The sequence below is a fragment of the Lactuca sativa genome, chromosome 1 (assembly GCF_002870075.4).
Source record: "Lactuca sativa cultivar Salinas chromosome 1, Lsat_Salinas_v11, whole genome shotgun sequence".
Taxonomy (NCBI): Eukaryota; Viridiplantae; Streptophyta; class Magnoliopsida; order Asterales; family Asteraceae; genus Lactuca; species Lactuca sativa.
In genome coordinates, this window is record NC_056623.2 from 22300942 (window position 1) to 22323930 (window position 22989).

Genomic DNA, 22989 nt, shown 5'->3' on the forward strand with positions numbered 1-22989 from the left:
GTGACTTCATCTCTAAGATGTGTGCACACACAGGTTTCTCATCTTCGTGTTTACTTGCCAAAAGGGCTTGAGTGATCTTGAACTTTTCAAGCCTTCGAACTTGTGGGTTAGGGAGAATAATTGGAGGAGGTGGAGGAAGTGAAGCATGATTCTTGTTCCTCGATCATATCGTGGAACATCATCTTCATTTGGAAAGCTTGTTCTATGGGATTTGGGAAGACCATGATTGTCATAACTAGACATCTACAAAACGGGAGAAAATTCAAGTTAAGTTGATTAGAATCCTTGATGTAACACCGAAATGAAACATCTATGCTTGCATCCAACACAATACTCTACAACCTAGAAGAGGGATGTCGTAATCTAGTTGAAGAATATTTGAAGGTAGGTAAATGACGATTTACCAATTTCCATCATGAAAAACGAAAAGGAAATTTAAGTTTTAAATGAATTCAAACTCCTAGATCTTTTGAGATTCATTGAACTTTTCAATGGCATGTTTAAATCTCAATTATGCCCTTCATTTGTGACTGGGATGCCGAGGATCACAAATAAGGTGTGAATAACCATGCGAATCACGTGGTGCACTCAATGCTACTATCATCTAATCAATGCGCCGGTTAGCCACACACGCTCCATTGATCTATGATAAACATCAAGCCACCCTTTGCTACCAATCTCAATCCCAAATTAGTGTGTCGGTTAACCACACACGCTCCACTAACGTTCGACAAGGGTACGAAGTGTAATTCCATGAATTAGCATACAACTTCACATTTTTCCTAAAGTAACTATGATTTGGGAATTTGTAAAAGCATTTAGTTACTTTGTACTTCATTATACTTATAATGTAAGGTTTCTGTCCTATCCTACCCGTTCGACTAACGACCCTCCACTAGTCAAGAGTGCGGTGGGTAAGAGTGGATACCCATTCAATCGCCATTTTATAGGCAATTTCCATAAACACCCCTTATAGACCAACTTCGTGAATAAGGCCTACTAACGGTAAGACCGACTCTTTACTCATATATATATATATATATATATATATATATATATATATATATATATATATATATAAGACTTTTAATGTTACATATATATAGTATAGGGTGTATTTTACACTTTTAAAATACTAGGTGGTTTTATTAACTCTCTCTTTTAATTAAACATTTAATTAACTTAACAAAACCATGAGGGTGTAATTTGAACCATTTCAAAATACTAGGGTTTTAGAATTTAACATTTCAAAATTAAACTTTTAATCAACTTTTAAATTCCAATACTTGAGGGCAAGTTTTGAAACTTTTAAAAACATTAGGGTTTAACTATTTAAATTTCAAAAACAAAACTTTTAAGTTCAAATTTAAACTATAAAACCTAAAGGGTGCAAATTGAAACTTTTCAAACTTACTAGGTCAAATATGATGGGTTTAATACAAACAATCCTATGTGTGCATGCAACCCTAGTATTGGATCTATGTTTTCACTATTAGTTATACAGCTTTATGAACACAAAAAGAAACCTGGCATGCTACTATAATTTTCGAAATTCATATATAAAGCTAGAATACATACCTTTTGTTGTTACATAGCAATAACAACTAGTTCCTTGAATTTCCTTAGCTCTTGAAAGCAAGTACCACAAGTGTAGTACCTCTAATGGAGTCACAAACACCATATGCAACTTGGATGAAGAGGAGAAGAAAGGGAGGCACCAAAAACGGCTGGAAACCCTAATGGAAGACTTGTTCACGTTTTTGGGGCATAGGGGCCCTTTATATACATGTAGGCTATTAGGGTTTACAACTAGGAAACCCTAATTTGACTGCTTAGGCCCTAAGCAGCCCATGGACTCCTTAAACATATCCCTTGGACGATTTCTAATGGGCTACCCATAGAATTTGTCCAACTTATATATTATTTGGTGATCCATAGCCCAATTATAATTATCTTATAATTACAACTTCAGTCCCCTAAGTTTAATTAATCTCTTTTAGCCACAAAATTAATTAACAATTAATTCTTGACTAATATTAATTAAACAATATGATTTCTCCTTTAATATATTATTCTCATAATATATTAATAAATCATATTTAAACCTTTCTCTCCTTAAATCATCCTACATATTGTTATAGTGAAGGCAACCCAAAAGGACCATGCTCATAATCGGGTCAAGTACATACCAAAACAGTTATGGACTTAGACACTAATCCAACAGTCTCCCACTTGGATAAGTCTAATAACTATTTTCCGTATGACTTCAAAACCTGATCAGCAATCGTACCTTTCAAAAGCCGCTGTCAACTCTGATCTTATCAGATAGCGTGTCCTCTAGATAAGGGATTATATATTCCTCCATTCTCAAGATATCGTATAGACAAAAGGCATGAATTTCAATCATTCTCTCTATACTGTTTCCCGACTTCCGATTTATGACGACTGATAACAGACTACAATTGAACACATCAACTTAGTCCCGGCTTGGCCAAGCGCTTAGGTGTCATCACTAAATCATCGAGAGGCCCAATGATATCGCTTTTATCCCACTTTGGGTAAAAGGAATGGATAAACTTCGACTCATATGCTCGCTTGCATTTGCTGATCGAATCACACACAACAATAAGTTTTATAACACCAAGTTACTAGTGCGTTTACTTATTATCAATGTGTAACCGACCAACAAATAACAACTCACACGTCTCGGTTTCAAGAATATACAATATTATCGTCTCACTAATCACTCGTGATAAAACCATGAAGTGATCCAAGTGAGCGTGGGTTTAATCCAATACTTTAATCTTATCAAAGCACTCACGAACTCTGCAGCAAACTTGTGCCATGTCTAAACACTTCAGACAATCTACAGACAGATTCATGACAGTCTTTATTCATACCTACTCCCAACGTATGACCAACTGTGGATGTTTGAACAACCTAGTTATTCTGGAAGTCAAAACATGCAAATTGAAACATGACAACAATACTTAATCCTATATGGCCCCAAACTTGTGAGAGTAAATAAAACCCTTCTATTTATCCACCATATTGATTACTCATTATTTATCATTTAATGTTTCGGATAATCAACTCATTACTTGAATTACAACAACAATTGTCCCATGCACTAAGCATGCACACTTTGTTTCCTATGGTCCATGCTTTGTGAAGTAGAACAACTGAAAACTTTTCCAATGATTCTCATTTCACAATTCCTCAATCCCCATTATTAGTGTAGGAACACAAGGTTCTTGCCACTACTAGAATATGCTAGATTCTAACATTTTACGCAACGATCCTTTTGTAAAGTCATAGCACAAAAGTCACCAAGACTTGGCTAATGAAATTACAAAGTGCTTTCTTAGAAATTGTTACAAGACAATTCCATAGATGTGAAGTCTCACATTCAAAGTACATTCCTTTGAACATCCTTCTTGTATAAAAGTTTCTAATCTAGACATAGATATCCAACTCCCAATATGGAAACATTTCCATATTTGCCATATGACAACTCATTCTTAATAGAATCTTATCTATTCAAAATAATGTCGATATGGTCCATCCAATACCATACTTCCAACTACTCATAAGCGACCAATCCTCAGCGAACTTTGGATTGTCCTTTGATAGTTGTTTAATAATTTTAGTCAAAATCCATTCTAGTCCTTTTTCCCTCTTAATGCGCTAGACATTTGAAAAATTTTAGAATGGTAAATATTATAGCATTTGCAATCGATCCTATACCCGAAGCGTATGGGACACGATGCATAATGTCTCACATAAAGATATGATACTTTACCAATCTTTTGTCATAATATTTTATGTGTCATGTTCTCACAATTCGAACTATGAAGAGGGATGCCGTAATCATAATCGAATTTTAAGAACACACAATGTATCCTTTGACTGAAAATATTAAAATTTCTTAATCTAAGCTTTAGATTTTGAAACGGAGTATAATATTCTCTCCCTTAATTATAGCAAAACAACTTTTCAACCCATGCAACTTTGCAAATGGAATCTTTGTTTTTCTATAATTAATATTGCTAACTTGCAATACTCGCCATAACAATCATACAAGCATAACACTTATGCTCCCACTATCATGATGATTATCATATAAGCATAACATTTATGCTCCCACTAGCTTTGACATGTATTCAGAAAACAAATGAACTTTCAGAAAACAATGCCTATTGAATCTCTGAAATCCATATTTCTAATACCAGATGCTTCGATAAGCCTTTATCTAAGCTTCTTAACCTTATACACCTTTGCCTTAGATAGCTCATATGTGTGTTTAAATAATTCATAACTTATGTTACTAAGTTCCAAATGTTGAAACTAATTGCCAAATCTCACAATTCGAACTATGGAAAGGGATGCCGTAACCATAATCGAATTTGAGAATACAATTTTCACAATTGCTATCTTCTTAAAACCTCTCTTAGTGAAAGCATTTCCTCACAGTCATTTTCATGAAGGAGGGAATCTTATGACACTTAGATTTTATGGTGTATGAGTACCTATCCATGTGAATTTGCCAAAAACAAGGTTTGCGACAAATCCAAACTCATATGGACTGAACTTTCTTAATCTTGATTTCTTGCCCTATGGTAACACGAGTGCCCACCACGCCTTCCAAGTGGTTTGGTAACTTGTCCTTACATATCAATGTACTTTCCATCGACTAAGGCTTTAGTGTGTATTCAAATGAGAACTCATAGAACTCATATACACAATTAACTCAATTGGAATGACACAGAAACAAAACAATGTCAGCACGATAGGTTGTAAACCTCAAGTCGTGTGCTAGTGATGATCGATAAGGTTCATTCTTGATTTGTTCTTGAAACCTTTTCAAGACCATTAAGACTCCCACTGACTTCTTGACATATAAGATTCTCTTGTCAAGAAACATTTCTTGACCAACAAATATTCAATAGTTAGTGAAGCATTTATCAAGACAAAACACTTCACACAATTGGTCCTAGTTGGTCTTTGTCTTATCCAAGACAGCACAACTTACCAATTTCAAATGTGCAAGAATAAGAAAACTTTTCCAAATTCCACATTTGATGAGTGTTATAAACCTACTTAAGACTTTTCACTCAATGTCACAATCTTGACTCTAAGACTTGATATTGGAACGAAGTATGATTGACTCTTTGATTTAACCATTTCTACAATTCTCAATTCCTCTTCTTAGACATGCAATTACACTAAGACTCACTTAGAGGATCAATTGAGACATGGTTCTTAATCATAAGGACTTATCATAAAACACAATAAAAGGTATTCTCCCTTCTTCTTAGAATAGAGAAACTTTTATCTTTCTGCCTACTTGATTCTTCTTTATTCGTTCTACTATTCATTGAAACTCTTTCAATCAACTTAGAATTATACTTAATCTTATAAGTATAACCATATTTACTAAACTTTAGTAAATCATGACGAATATCTTTGTCACTCTTGTGGTAGACTTGATCAACGTACGACCTAGTGTACTCGATCTCCTAGTCCTTCAATTGACACTTTGCCAAAGAATTAGTCTAAGGTTCCCAAATGTGAAAGTTTTTCATTCATCATACAATGCACATTGCATGATTCCAAGTTTCTGTCCAATTGAAACTTGGGTGATGAGAAACTCTCCCTATTTGGTAAAATTTTGACATTTCCACAATTAAGAATCAAATCCATTATTGCTAATAATAGAAACATTCAAACATTAATTTTTCATACATGCCATTGCAAGGATAAATAAATAAGACAAAATCTAAATTCATTTTATTGCGAAAAAAATTTGTCCTTACAATGTAATTCAATTGAAAAATTATGTTATTATATATTTCTTAACAATCTATTCTAACTCCAAGTAGTAGCTCAAGAATCCATTCTTCAAGTAATGCGATCGAAATCCATTTCTTCATGATCAGATTCAGCTTACTTCTTTTCTCAAGCTTCCTCTCTTTTCTTCGATCCTACAAAACATCAAAATGTAATCTTATCACATCATGTATTAAGAATCTAGAATAGGAACTCAAAAGAGTTAGATAATGGATTTTACCTGAAGCAGAGCCATACGTCTTGACTCTCCCATCTCTTAGATCTCTCAGGTAGTTAGGGCAACTTCGTCTTCAATGCCCTTTCTTTTGGCAATAAAAGCAAATGGACTCCTTTGGCACAGCACATCGGACAATCACAGACTTAGTTCTTTCTGGACTTCCAATGTTGCCAGTGTCCATTGAAGTTTGGGAGTTTGATTCACTAGACAAATTTGCTTGACCAGCACGCCAAGTCATTGCTGATTCAGCAGCTATAAGCAAATAGGTGAGATCAATTAGGGTCACGTCGTGGTCCATCATATAGTACTCTCTAACAAACTCACTATATGATTCAGAAAGTGACTGAAGAACCCAGTCAACAGCCAACTCACTTGAAATCTCGACACCCAACATGCTTAACCTATCAATGTGTGACTTCATCTCTAAGACGTGTGCACACACAGGTTTCCCATCTTCGTGTTTACTCGCCAAAAGGGCTTGAGTGAGCATGAACTTTTCAAGCCTTTGAACTTGTGGGTCAGGGAGAACAATTGGAGGAGGTGGAGGAAGTGAAGCATGACTCTCATTTCCTTGATCATATCTCGGAACGTCATCTTCATTTGGAAAGCTTGTTCCAAAGGATTTGGGAAGACCATTGTAAGATTCAGACATCTACAAAACGGGAGAAAATTCAAGTTATGTTGATTAGAATTCTTGATGTAACACCCAAATGAAACATCAAGCTAGGATCCAACACAATACTCTACAACCTAGAAGAGGGATGCCGTAATCTAGTTGTAAAATATTTGAAGGTAGGTAAATGACGATTTACCAATTTCCACCATGAAAAACGAAAAGGAAGATTAAGTTTTAAATGAATTGAAACTCCTAAATCTTTTGAGATTCATTGAACTTTTCAATGGCATGTTTAATCTCGATTATGCCCTACTATTTGTGACTGGGATGCCGAGGATCACAAACAAGGTGTGAATAACCATACGAATCACGTGGTACACCCAATGCTACGATCACCTAATCAATGTGCCGGTTAGCCACACACGCTCCATTGATCTATGATAAGCATCGAGCCACCCTTCGCCACCAATGTCATCCCCAAATTAGTGTGCCGGTTAACCACACACGCTCCACTAACGTTTGACAAGGGTACGAAGTGTAATTCCATGGGTTAGCATACAATTTCACATTTTGCCTAAAGTAACTATGATTTGGGAATTTGAAAAAAAAAACATTTAGTTACTTTGTACTTCATTATACTTATAATGGAAGGTTTCTGTCCTATCCTACCCGTTCGGCTAACGACCCTCCACCAGTCAAGAGTGCGGTGGGTAAGAGTGGATACCCATTCAATCGCCATTTTATAGACAATTTCCTTAAACACCCCTTATAGACCAGCTTCGTGAATGAGGCCTACTAACGGTAAGACTGACTGTTTACTCATACATATATAATATTAGACTTTTAATGTCATATATAGTATAGGGTGTATTTTACACTTTTAAAATACTAGGTGGTTTAAATTATACTTTTAATTAACCAAAATCATTATGGATTTATTAAATCTCTTTTAATTATACACTTAATTAATTTAATAAAACCATAACGGTTTAATTTGAACTTTTCAAAATCAGGGTTTTGGATTTTAGACTTTCAAAATTAACTTTTAATCAACAATTTAAATTCCAAAACTTGAGGGCAAGTTTTGAAACTCTTCAAAACAATTAGGTTTTAATCTCACTTAAAATTTTGAATTTGAGACATTTAAATTAAAATTTTAAATATTAAAACTGTTGATTTAATAATTACCATAAATTAAACAATTAATTTAAATTATTAAATCACAAGGGATTATCTAGATCATGAGGATAATTACCAATTATACATCTAAGATATCCAAATCCCTTGAATCCCTCTCTAAATCTCGAAAATAAGGGATGGGATAATTCAAGATCTTTAATTACCATATTTAACAATTAAAAGATAATTACAAGATATGGGATTATCCAAATCCCTAAAATTTAGGATCTAACCTTGGGGAAGGAGGTAATTTCGAAATCCAAGGGTTGGAAAACCCTAGATTTCAAAATCTTGGAGGCTAAGGAAAGGATTTGGGAAACCCTAGCAAAAATCGCCATCTAGGGTTTAGCAACCCTAATTGCGAAAAATACCTAGCCTTTAGGGTTCATTAGCCATAAACCCTAATATTTCAAGTTCATAAATTTGAATAAAAGCTAATTGAAAACAAAAACCAATGGCTCTGATACCACTGATGGGTTTAATACAAACAATCCTATGTGTGCATGCAACCCTAGTATTGGATCTATGTTTTCACTATTAGTTATACAGCTTTATGAACACAAAAAGAAACCTGGCATGCTACTATAATTTTCGAAATTCATATATAAAGCTAGAATACATACCTTTTGTTGTTACATAGCAATAACAACTAGTTCCTTGAATTTCCTTAGCTCTTGAAAGCAAGTACCACAAGTGTAGTACCTCTAATGGAGTCACAAACACCATATGCAACTTGGATGAAGAGGAGAAGAAAGGGAGGCACCAAAAACGGCTGGAAACCCTAATGGAAGACTTGTTCACGTTTTTGGGGCATAGGGGCCCTTTATATACATGTAGGCTATTAGGGTTTACAACTAGGAAACCCTAATTTGACTGCTTAGGCCCTAAGCAGCCCATGGACTCCTTAAACATATCCCTTGGACGATTTCTAATGGGCTACCCATAGAATTTGTCCAACTTATATATTATTTGGTGATCCATAGCCCAATTATAATTATCTTATAATTACAACTTCAGTCCCCTAAGTTTAATTAATCTCTTTTAGCCACAAAATTAATTAACAATTAATTCTTGACTAATATTAATTAAACAATATGATTTCTCCTTTAATATATTATTCTCATAATATATTAATAAATCATATTTAAACCTTTCTCTCCTTAAATCATCCTACATATTGCTATAGTGAAGGCAACCCAAAAGGACCATGCTCATAATCGGGTCAAGTACATACCAAAACAGTTATGGACTTAGACACTAATCCAACAAAATATTTATCTAATAATAATCCTATATTATCCATATTTAACCAAATCCATTAATTTTGTTAAGGATAAACATTCCAAACATAAAAAATCAATTTTAGGCAATAAAAAACGAGTTTTAGTAATTATCAGTAACAAAATCTGCTCAAAAAATCGAAAATCCCGTCAACAGTACACTGGACTCGCCGAGTCCACTGATGGACTTGCCGAGTTCAGCCTTCTCGTAGAGTCCACTGATGGACTCGCCGAATCGGCGGCGCAGACAGCAAAATTTTTCGGCTTTTTGATCCTTTGGCAATTCACTTTTGCATCTATTCAACTAGAAAAACGACCTAGGCTCTGATACCACTGATGGGTTATGTGCATAACATCAATCCTATGGTGTTCATGCAACCCTAATTGCTTGGATCTAGTTTTTCTACTTTGAACATGCAATAAACTTCCAAGACTTACAAACCCTAGATCTAGCATACTAGCAATCAAATTAACATATGAATTAGGGTTTAGATCTTACCTTGATTGTTATGTAGCAATAACAATCAATTCCTTGGCTTCAGAAAGCTTAGTGCCTCAAGTGTTGCACCTCTAATGGAGTCACAAACACCACTAAGCAACTTGGATGAAGAGAGAAGAGAGGGGAGCACCAAAAATCGTCCAGAAACCCTAAGGGAATCATTCACCACGTTTTTGGGGCTTAGGGGCTCCTTAAATAGGTAGGCAATTAGGGTTATCTAACAAGGAAACCCTAAGTTGACTGCTTAAGCCCTAAGCAGCCCATGAACCCCTTCTGGAACATGCCTTGTACGATTTCTATTGGGCTTCCCCATAGAATTCGTCCAACCTATTATTCCAAGGTGATCCATAGCCCAATTGCAATTATCTTATAATTACAATTCCAGTCCCCTAAGTTTAATTAATCTCTTTTAGCCACAAAATTAGTTATTTATTAATTCTTGACTAATATTAATTAAACAATATGATTTCTCCTTTAATATATTATTCTCATAATATATTAATAAATCATAATTAAACTTTTCTCTCCTTAATTCATCCTACATATTGCTATGGTGAAGGCAACCCAAAAGGATCATGCTCATAATCGGGTCAAGTACATACCAAAATAGTTATGGACTTAGATACTAATCCAACAAATCTATAGGTAAATACCTACGGATTACATACCGATTACCTTTATCTGTAGGCAATTCGTAGTTATTTACGTCCAGATTACCTATGGTCTTTTTTTAAAATTTTTCTATTTTTCAAGGGTCAAATGTCGTTTTTTTCATTTTTTTTCACAACTTCATTATACTTTGATTGCTTTGTTTTCACCAAGTTATAAATAACACAAACTTACATACAAATTTATGTATCATTAGAACCAATTACTATATATATAATATAGAAAAAGTTATCTATGTTTGTTCTTAAGCCACAATTAACATCATTCAACAAATACATTATACACTAAACATAATACATACATATGGTGTGTATGTAAATGTGTGTACTTATTTTTATTTGTGTATAGAAAATAACTTTGATTTATATATAAAAACTTTCTAAATAATTAATGGGTTCTAATGGTGCATACGTTTGTATGTAAGTTTATGTTATGTATAATTCGGTGAAAACAAAACAATCAAAGTATGATTATGTTGTGAAAAAAATTACGAAATAAACAATATTTGACCATTGAAAAATAGCAAAATCAAAAAAGACTGTAGGTAATCTGTAAGTAAATACCTATGGTTTACCTACCGATTACTTTTATATGTAGGCAATCCGTAGGTATTTACGTACAGATTATCTACGGTCTGTTTTTATTTTTCTATTTTTCAAGGGTCAAATGTCGTTTTTTTTTCATTTAATTTTTTTTCACAGCTTCATTATACTTTGATTTCTTTGTTTTAACCAAGTTATACATAAGATAAACTAGGTGTGAGACCTATGTATTACATGAGTTTATTTAAAAAGAAAAACAATATAAATTCTAAACATTTGAAAAGTATGAATTTATAAGAAAAGTGAGAAAATATTGATTATAAAAATTAAAGTGTTTTTTTCTATTTTAAATTTAAACAAATAATTTAGTTAATAAATACAGAAAATTAATGAATCTTTAATTTGGTAATTTTGAAATTAGAAGGAAAGTTCATTAATGAAATTGATATACATTTATTATTGAATATAAATACTTTCTACAATTTAATAAATTGAAAAAACCATAATATGACATGTGAAATAAAAATTAATTTAAAATAATCACAAAAATACATGTGGTAAAATAAATGAGATTGTGACATGTGGCAAAAACATCTTTATTTATTAGGGATGACTTACATACAAAAATATGCATCATTAGAACCCATTACTATATATATATATATATATATATATATATATATATATATATATATATATATATATATATATATATATATATATAACTCCTTACCTTCCTACCAAATTTTTTTTTCTTATTTGATCTTGACTCTATATATATATATATATATATATATATATATATATATATATATATATATATATATATATATATATATATATATATATAGTCAAGATTAAATAAGAAGGAAAATTTTGGTAGGAAGGTAAGCAGTTTTTTTTCTACATATTTTTTATAACGAACATACAAAATATATCATTAGATGATTCAAAGCTAAGATGATTCACAAGAAAAAATTCCCAAAAAAACATCTTCATGATTCATTTTTAAGTTAATTAAGAAAAAATTCACTTTTATGACAATTTTAGTGAATAACAACGAAATCATTGTATAAATGAATTATCGGTGTGTTTTTTGGAGATTTTTTGTGGTGAATCATGTTATTTTTTATTCATCTAGTGATTCATTTCTTTTGTTCGTCAGAAAAGTATGTAGAAAAAAAACTTCTTATCTTCCTACCGAAAAAAATTTCTTACCGGATCTATATATATATATATATATATATATATATATATATATATATATATATATATATATATATATATATATATATAATAAAAAGTTATTTATGTTTGTTCTTAAGCCACAATTGACATCATTAAACAAATACATGATATTAGTACATACATATTGTGTGAATATAGATATGTCTACTTATTTGTATTTATGTATAGAAAATAACTTTGATTTATATAAAAAACAATTCTAAATGAATAATGTGTTCTAATGATGCATACGTTTTGTATGTAAGTTTATATTATGTATAACTTGATGAAAACAAAGAAATGAAAGTATAATTATGTTGTAAAAAATTAAATGAAAAAAACAACATTTCACCCTCAAAAAATAGAAAATAGAAGAACGATCATAGGTAATCTGTAGGTAAATACCTACGGATTACCTACAGATAAAGGGAATCGGTAGATAATCCGTAGGTATATACCTACAAATTACCTACAATCTTTTTTTTATTTTTCTATTTTTCAATGGTTTAATGTTGTTTTTTTCGTTTTATTTTTTTCACAACATAATTATACTTTGATTGCTTTGTTTTCACCGAGTTATATACAACATAAATTTACATACAAACGTATGCATCATTACAACTCATTACTATATATAATATACAAAAAGTTATATATGTTGGTTCTTAAGCCATAATTAACATCATTAAACAAATACATGATATACTAAATATTATTATTTTTAATTGTTTGTGTTTTAAATATGTAAAAACAAAACGATCAGAAAAAAAAAAGTTTTAAGACTCAAATAATGAAACATAATAATAATAATAATAATAATAATAATAATAATAATAATAATAATAATGGAAATAATAATAATAATAATAATAATAATAATAACTAGATTCGTGTCCCCCGCTACGCGGGGGTTAGATGGTATAGATGTTTACGCTTGAAGTATATGTATGTTTATTATTTTGTATGCGTTTACTATTGGAGTTATTTGGATGTGCATGTTGTAAGGGTAGATGTGTTATCTGATGGTAATAAATATATTTTCGGAATATAAAACTAATGATGAAAGGTTTGATTTCTTAGGATTTATTGTATTGTTTGTTCTCTGATTCCTTTTGTATTTGACATATGGATCGTATGAGAGAATATGGATCAAAAGAAAGTTGTTCATTAGATGGTGATTACATCATTTTTCATTACATAACTGCATACAAAAGTGGTCGATGTTGTAGAAGTGGATGATGCTGCTTTTGTTATGGTGTTGGATGGTGTTGCACGATCTTGTTGCATATTTTGATGGCTTCTGACATGTTTTCCTGCATCATGTTGAACATGTCGAGCATCAACACGGTGTCTTTGTCAATGCCCTCTCAATCACTTTCACAATATTCGCATCCTAAAAAAAACCCTAAAAATATATTTTGAAATATATTTCATGTATACCTTCGTTGGATGTTGAATAGAAGGCCTCACATTTGCCACGTCACCAACCTCAAGTATGTTATTAACATTCCCCCTATCATCTTTTTTTATGGGTGAAGTTGTTGAATGCCTCCAATTCCCATTCGCTATAAACTTATAATAAGACCTGAAACATTTCTCATCAAATTAATTAAGTCGCGTCACATAGTTTGACCAAATAGTCAACTTAAATTTACAGTAGAATGATAAAAATTACTTCCCCTGTGCAAGTCGAACTTCAGGTTCATATTGTGGCCCACCTTTATGGATTGCTTTAACCGGTTCTTTCCAATTCCCAGCGAAACCTCTAATTAATTCCACATTCTCTCCCTCATGTCCATTCCACACAAATGTGACAGAATAGGTAGCTGGTCCCTCATGTTTCCCATTTTCCACCATAGCTATCAAATCCCATGTTGCTCTATCAGGACGACACGTGTGCAATCCAGATACATAATTGTAAGCTACATGAAGTGAAGTATCAGTCATCCAATGAAGATATGCAATCACACAACAAAATGTCGTTATAGTCTTTATTCTTCCAATTTTTCTTCAATTAATATAAAAAACAAAGGAGAAATTGTAGCTTTACCCAACTATATTCAAATTTCCCAAATGTTGCCTTTTTCACCAATATCTCCAAATGTTCATCATTCTCTCAAAAACTTTATAAGCAATATCTGGAAAAACTAATGATAAAACACCATATATTGCAAAATGACATATTAAAAAGAAACCATAATCGCTCATTTTAACGAAGTTTAGCTTACTTCGTAGGTTCCTCACCAAGTAGCCTCATATGCTTCTTAAGAAGCCTCACCCTGCTTAAAAGCCCAAAATCCGGAAAATACCATCTCAAAAGAGGTGATAGTGACACACAAATAATGAGCTCTTTGGGAATCTTTTCATATCCATAAGTAAAAAGATGTGGCTGTTTGCTAACATAATAAGAACTTTAAGAAATAGTAGAAAAATATATAGAAAATCAACAGACCAGTCAAGAAGAACACGAATTAAAACTGGTGGTTTGTCCTTTGTCATTATAACACAAAGTGGAGTAATAGATGCCTGCAAGTTTTGTGATATTTTGAGCACATTAGAATAAATAAGTAATGCAATGAATATATAGGCTGCAAAGAGTTAACTCATCATTTTTTTAGTTTTATGCAGGTAGTTGTAATTAGAAACGTCTACCAACTTTACATAAAAGTACATTGCATTTATTTGTAAAGTAAGTAAAGTATGTTGCTATTTTTTTACCCTTTGTGCTTTTTTTTACAACATGATCACCTTATCTACATTGTCCATTGGTAATCATAAAAAAGTAATCTTATATGTTGCTTCAATGTTCAACAACAATTACATTTTAATAATTAAATCAAAAATAAATTAAAACAACAATTATAAAAATAAAGAATATAATACGTATATAAACCTATAACTCTTGCCTATATATCTGCAACTTTCAATTGGCCCCCACTATCCAGGAAATTATTTCTGGCACCCTACCAATATTTTAATTATTAAAAAAAATGTCAACATATGAACTTATATAGGTAAATTTATATAATTAGTTGAACCTATATTAGCTGCCTTACTTTGGCCTTAAATCACAGTGGATAATTGGATATGTCTTACTGTCATGAAGATAACTCATACCCCTGTTATCAATCAAAGAGCAAAAAGTGTCAAATACTAAGTATATGATTTCATAATAATAAATATTTTAATATTATTACAAATACTATTATCATAATAATGATCCATTAGGATTATTGGTAACTTTTACACCGTTTCTTTGATCTTTTTTTAGCTATTTTTTCTAAAAGTTTACAACCGGACATGTTATTAATATAATATTATAAAAAAAATCCTAACTTACCTTTTTTCTCCTGATTCACATAAACTGAGGTTAAAAAAACTACTTGCCTCCCAATATCCAGAGCAAATGTAAGAGCTTTTGATGGGGACAACTTTCCTATCTTTTGAAGATAGCTTCTAAGATCACCCTGAAAATTCATCCAAATTCAATCATTTCTATAGTATTATCAATTTATCATATCAACACGAAACACAAAAAGCTTGTTAGAAATACAAATCTATGCAACGGAGTTCTAAACAACATAACCAACGAAATAAACCCAGGTACCATAAGGTCTGCGTGTAATCCCAAATACAACATCAAATTAAACTGCATACATTTAATTTTAGAACGATAAAAAAGAATATAAAAAACAAAAAAGGTACCATTTTTAATCCTGTCAAGTGCTTCCAATGGCTCTGTTTTTTTTTCGGTTTCTAAAAAGCTAAAAACAGAAAATCGCAGTGACAGTGGTTTTCTGGAATGAGTGATTTTCTTTCGAACATCATAATGATCGGTCATCGCCACAAACCTGATTGACTTGTAGCACTGACCAACAACAAAAGAATTTATTTTCCAACCTCTGTTGAACTCTTGAGTCCAACTGGCGGTGACTGATGGTGGTGGCGTAGGGAAGAAGGGGATACAAATACGACGACTGATAGGCGGAGAAGACACCCTCCAAATGAAACACAGGAGCATACCTACATCAAAACATCACAAATATCAAAATCATGTCCCTCCTATCGATATAACCATAACCAAAATAATAATGATAATAATAACAATAACTAATAAATAGTCTCTACTTGGAATCGCAATCCTATAAGCTGTAGATAGTCAGAAGGCAAATAACCGGAATATTTGAATCTTAATAGTTGATAGAGGAAGCCGATGATGTGAGATGACGCTGATTCGAGGTTTGGGTGTGTCGAAGGAAGAGGCATATAACCTTTGGATAGCTTCCAACAAACACGATGGCTACAAAGGGGGTTGGGGTGAATCGATGGCGGTGGATTAAAATACAAAGGGGGTTGGGGTGAATCGATCGGTCGACGATTGTGGTCGTACTGTCTGGTATATTCCCGACTTCTCTTCCGTTGGCGATTATTGGACCTCCTTCCAACAAATTAGACAACGACGCTCTGATGAATGGAAACGAAGAACAGAAGGGAGAAGCGATGGATGAATGGAATCGGGTCGAAATTAACGCCTTGTATAGATAAAGGAGAGATAGGCGGTGAAGTGGTAGACAGCGGGAAACAGAATTGCTTAGGGTTTATCAGAGGAATTGAGGAGGTTTGTTCAGAGAGAAGAAGGAATAGAGGGTAGAATCAGAGAAGAAGAATGGAGAGATATGAGGCGGTGGAAATTAAAAAAGTTGAGTGGAAACCGAGAAGACAGTGAAGCAAAATCAAATTAACACGTGTCGACGAAGTTTATAGAAAACGGCATAAACTGCCCAGAAACACAAGAAAACGAAAAGATGACATACCATCATAAAGGAAGGGCCTTTTCTGCTAAAAAACCACCTAATTAACTGTAGCTAAGACCCAAAAATTTTAATATATAGTATAATAATAATAATAATAATAAAATTATAAATTTGTCTGTTCTTCGTAGCTATCTTGTAGCTATTCTCTTCCGTCGGTAGTCTGTAGCTATTATGTAGCTAGTTACCTATGGAATACTTATGAATTTACGTTTTTTTAATATGAAGCCATCAAGTGATTTCTTTTTTGAAACTGAAATTAATATCCATGATAGAAATTAAAAAGATAGTAGGGGAGTTGTTGTGGCTGGAGTGATAAATAAAATCACCAGAGAAAATAAATGAAGCTTACCCATCGAAGCAAAGAGGGAAGGGTAGAAGTCTATAAAAGGGAAGGACAACTGAGAACATACCAAGTTCAATTTTTTGGGGTGAATTATTTTTGGCTATGTTTAGTGACATTTTTGCATCTTTAGGTTTGAGTTAAAGTTTCTTTTATTGGTCTAGCCTCAAAAATAGTCATTGGAGACCGATTCAAGGTTGGGACTGGTGTGACCTGAACAGATTGTGAACCATCGGGATGCTTGGATTGTAAAAATACTCTAGACCATCATTTTATGCCTATAATATTAATTTGTGAGTGCCATATGTTGTTGTGATATATAACAAAAATGTGAAGGTAAAACAAATAGAATGAATATTGAATGAAGTATAAACCGGTTTTAACAAAGAATCATGTATTTTTCTATGGGTTGAGAGTGACGCGTCAATGTGATCATGTTCAAATTATTTGCATGTGAAACTACGTCTAAAATTGAAATAGTTGAATTACTTTATCTGGATGGACCGATATGATTTATAGAGCTATCCCGATGCTTAAGTTGACTTAATTCGAAGCCCGCAACAATTTTCAAAATGTAATGCCTATATACACGCTTATATATCGATTATGATGTAAACGTTCACAACATAGTACATTAACATTGTTCTGGTAACAAATAACATTCATATATCCTACTAAAATAAAGAGGAAAAATAGACGTTTCCAATCCCACAGACTTATTTAGTACAAGACGACTTCTTATTGTAAAAGAAAACAACATGACTTAGTACAAGAGTACTTCTTATTATAAAAGAAAACAACATGACTTAGTACAAGAGTACTTCTTATTATAAAAGAAAACAACATAACATTCTTATATTTCCTTCTTGTTGCTTACTCAGTCCTTTGGGTTTAACTTCAAGCAACAGTTTGGATTACCTTCATGTAGCTTTGTTGATTTCAATTGTTTTCTTGGCATTAAGAAATCTCATGAACCATATTGCAGAAGTCTTTGGGTACCTAGTGTATTTCCCATGAGCGTAATCTATATAAAATAGTCCAAAACGAACCGAATATCCTGAGGCCCACTCAAAATTATCCATCAATGACCAAGCGAAGTACCCCACAACTTTACTGCCATCTCTACAACAGTATAACGAGGTTTGATTAGAATGGAGGTGAAGTTTAGGATCATGCAACACAATGTCCCCATTGAGGCATAATACATAACTGAGTATATATGTGGTATATAATATAAGTTTACCTAATTGCATCTCTGAGGCTTTGAAGATGTGTATTGTAATAATTAACACGTTTCTCATCAACACGGGCTTCTTCAAGTTTGAGATCGTTATTATTTGCATCAGGCCAGCCTACATAAACAGCGCCATTGACCTCGTAATATTGTTTTCAATAATTTATGATGAAATAAACTGACAATTATATGTATAAGCAGGTGAAAAGAAAATCTAAATTGATTACCATTCTCAGTTATATATATCGTTGGATCTCCGTACTCAGATTTGATTTGCATAAGCGATTTGTATAAGCCAAGTGGATACGAATAAAACCAATAAACACCTCCCTACGCACATTGCTCAAGTAACTTAAATTATGAAACAAATTAAAAACAATATGAATCTAATATCAAAAGGAAGTATATACCTGTGTTCCGATAGGTACCCCATTAAGATCATCTGAAAAGACAACGCATATATATATATATATATATATATATATATATATATATATATATATATATATATATATATATATATATATATATATATATATATATATATATATATATAGCAAGGCTTATATCTATTTCCAATCACTTAATTAAGCATATATAGATATACCTGGCTGTTGATGGACCTTGCTATCTGTCAAGTAGGAGACGACATCAGTTGGTGCTGCAGTGGTGGCGTATTGAGCAGTATAGTAGTTCAACCCAAGAAAATCGAAAGATCCAGTCAATAACTCGATTTGCTTATTTGTGAATTCAGGAAAACGGCCATCCATAACATTATCTATCATCCATAACATAATTCATATTGTTTAGATTCATATATACTTCCATTAAATATTGGGTTCATGAACTTGCAGCAAAAATTTGATCAATTAATATACGTACGTACATGTACATAGATTCTGATGAAGTTTTATAGATAGACTCACCATCCGAAAATAAAGTCTATGCCTCTGTTGGCTGCATCCTTGTCATCCTGACTGGTTGGATCAAGTGGCTGGTAAAACTGTGTGTTTAACGTAATTCCGATCACACCCCCTTGGCTTTCCTGCAAGGTTGATCGAGTCCACACTTAGTTAATTAAACCTCTCTCTCTCTCTCTCTCTCTCTCTCTCTCTCTCTCTCTCTATATATATATATATATATATATATATATATATATATATATATATATATATATATATATATATATATATATATATATATATACTTGTGCATAATAATGTTAATTACGTATAGTAGTTAATTACCTTGAATCTATCTCTGTATAGTCTGACAGTATTAGCGTGACAAAGGAGTAAGTTGTGTGCTACAGTATAGGGCTCAGTGGCAGGATTCCCAGCCTCTTTATTGTTGAAAGCTCTTGCACGATTACGAGTTCCAAGATTATTTCCAGATGCGAGTACGGCTTGCTGAGTTTCGGTATCTCCTCCTCCTCGCCCAGGTGCCATTGTCCCGTAAGCATAACCCATAGCAGCAAAGGTATACGGCTCGTTCAATGTGATCCAATGCTTCACCCGATCACCAAATTCCCAGAAGCAAAATTCCGCATAATCCACAAAATCAAGTCTGATTGTAAAAATATATATGCACACAACAATTAAGCTAGTCAATGTACAATACTATATATCTATCTATCTTAATTACTTAATTTGAGGTTGCGCTTTATGATGATCCAAAATATGCACACGTACATTAATATTGATTGATATCTAAATTTTTTATACTACTACTTACACAACTAGTTCAGATAAAAATCCCATGTAGTCTTCCTCTAGGGCATTGGGAAGGTCCCAATGAAAGAGAGTGGCATATGGTGTAATTCCATTCTCAATCAGCTCATTGATTAGGTTATTGTAGTAGTCAACACCTTCCTGGTTGATGCCCATGCTAGCTTTTCCACCTAATTAATTAAGATTGCGTACACAACACCAACAAATTAGTTATGTACAAATTAATATTTTAAATAAAATCAATGTAATTTTGTTTTTCTTCACGTTTTCACGTACCTGGCAATAGTCTACTCCATGAAATTGAGAATCTGTAGGCTTTTAGACCCATTTTCTTCATCATTTGCACATCTTCCTGTGTACGTACGATCATGAACCAAGTATAATTAATTATAAGAAAATATGTTTAGATTGATGGCATAATTTGATTTTAGACTAACATATATCACTAATTAATTAATTAAGGTTATAATTAACGAGGATGAAGACCTTGGTTTTGTAATAAGCATTAATAGCCTTGTTTCCATTGTCACCATTGTCGATGGCACCTGCAATATAATGTAAAACAATTTTTCATGACTTAATTTTATTGAAAGCTCCTGTGCATGCAGAAAATGAGCATGCTATTGCATGGTCACTTCATATTGAAAAAGAAAAAAACAAACCAGGATTTTTGAGGCAGAAAGCATCCCAGATGCTTGGTTGTCTACCACCTTCAAATGCAGCGCCTTCGATCTATTAATAGAATATGATACTCGCTCGAATGTTAGATTATATATAATTTCACATTGCCATAAGTAAACCATGAATGATATAAAACAGAATTACATGAGTCACTTATAAAAGTCTAAACAACGTAATATTTTTAAAAATATACAGAGCAATATATATTATGTGACGATATACCTGATAAGCAGAAGTGGCGGAACCCCAAACGAAATCTGAACTGAAATCGCTGCTACTTATGTCATCGGGGAAAATGTAAGTGTTGTTTGCCTTCAGAGTTGCTGCCATTATATCTATCTTTGGATCAGATTAACTTTCAGCTGTGAAGAGGAATACTTGATTTGCCATCCTATTTATAGATAAAATTGGAACTGCATCCTACTCAAACTCCAATAATTTATTTTATAAAAACGTTTCAATTCATTATTAAAATATCAATACCCGAAATTCAATATTAACAATAATTTCTTCTGAATCTCGTGTGCTTGATTTGAGATATCTATAAAAATTGAAGTTCCCACCAGAAGATTGAAGCACGTGATCGATCTCATTTTTACATCCTTTTACAGTATTGTCTCAGATTTTAATGAAACCTTTTCATTATTCATAAGATGTTTAAAATATTTTTTAATAAAAATAAAATAAGTATGAATATATCCCTACCCACCACAGTTAAGATTGTAAATAACCTTATCCAACCAAGTTCTAGAGGTTATATTATTACCTGAGGGAAAAAATCTAAATGAAATAAACTCAGATTGTAATATCAAACAGTAAATAATTCGTTGGCTAATTAAAGTCATAAAAAATTGGTCAAAGCATGAGTGAGTGATCCTTTTCAAGGAAAATATGATCAGTAATATCTTTTGGATTGGAACTCGATAGTACTTGAATTTGATTTGCATTTAATAAAAGATAGGTAGAACATATGGAAAAAAGGTGGAAACGGATTTGTTTTGTATTTTTTGTAACCTTCTTCCCTAGTAGCCCGTTGGTGCAGTAATACTGGATGTTTGAAAAAAATGTGAAGGATAGGAAGAACATATGGATTAAGTATCATATCTTCCAAGGATTCATGTATTAAGTATCAGATCTTTTATTTATTTGTTGTTAACCGCTAAATAAATTATGACATTATGATATGCTAATGGAAATATTCGTCGATGTCTCCTAATAATATCCTTTAATTATGAAACATAAAAACATGTGTTTTTTTTTTTTTTTTTAAAGATGTCCAAGACAGCCGGTTTGTTTTAGATTGACTTGTCAAACATGACGCTTTTTCTAGAATCAAAATCACACACACACCATTAGTAGAGAAGAGCTTTATTAATAGTTAGTACAATTTTTTTGAGGCTGTTGTATGTGAAAACCGCCTCATTGAATGCCTACAACATCAAAAAATACGCCAACCGCATTAAAAGAGCAATAAAAAGTATCAATCGATAGATTTTGTTAATGCCACATTAGCTTGATGTAGTTTCTTTTATTAATATATTTGCCGGTTTCCAAAAAAAAGATTTTGTTAATGTGGTTCAAAAGGAATAGCATTAAAAACGATTTTTTGATGCGACTTGCAGTAAATGCACCATTAAATTACGATTTTTTGGTGGTTTTATTTTATAAAACCTATCATTAAAATTCGATTTTTTGGTGCGATATTTTGAAAAACGCATCAACTGAAAGCTAAAACTAGCTATATCCTTTGAGGGTTTCTGTTTGTAAATGCAAACTTCTTCTTCTTCATGTAGATCTGCAACGTAAATGCACAAAAACTCAAAATATTCTCATTAGTTGTCTAGTTATCTTCATTAAAGGTAATTTTAATTTTTTTGTCCTTTTAACTTTATTTTACCTGTTTATTTATTAAATGATTGTTTATTGTTATTTTTTAAATTGATTTTTATAGATTATTAACATGTTAAAATTTACATAACTAGCTTGTTTGTTTAAATTGATATATTACATTCTTTGTTTTTTTATTTTAATTTTCAGATGAATCGTAATTATTGGATGTACAAAGTTTCACGTTTTTCTGAACTTTATATAGTGGCTGTTAAACTTTTAGT

The 22989-nt window shown here is 32.2% G+C and overlaps 1 pseudogene; it reads right to left on the reverse strand.

Annotated features, from left to right (window-relative positions):
* Positions 1–18008: 18008 nt before the first annotated feature.
* LOC128132210 (raucaffricine-O-beta-D-glucosidase-like) lies at positions 18009–21282 on the reverse strand (annotated as a pseudogene).
* Between the last annotated feature and the right edge of the window lie 1707 nt (positions 21283–22989).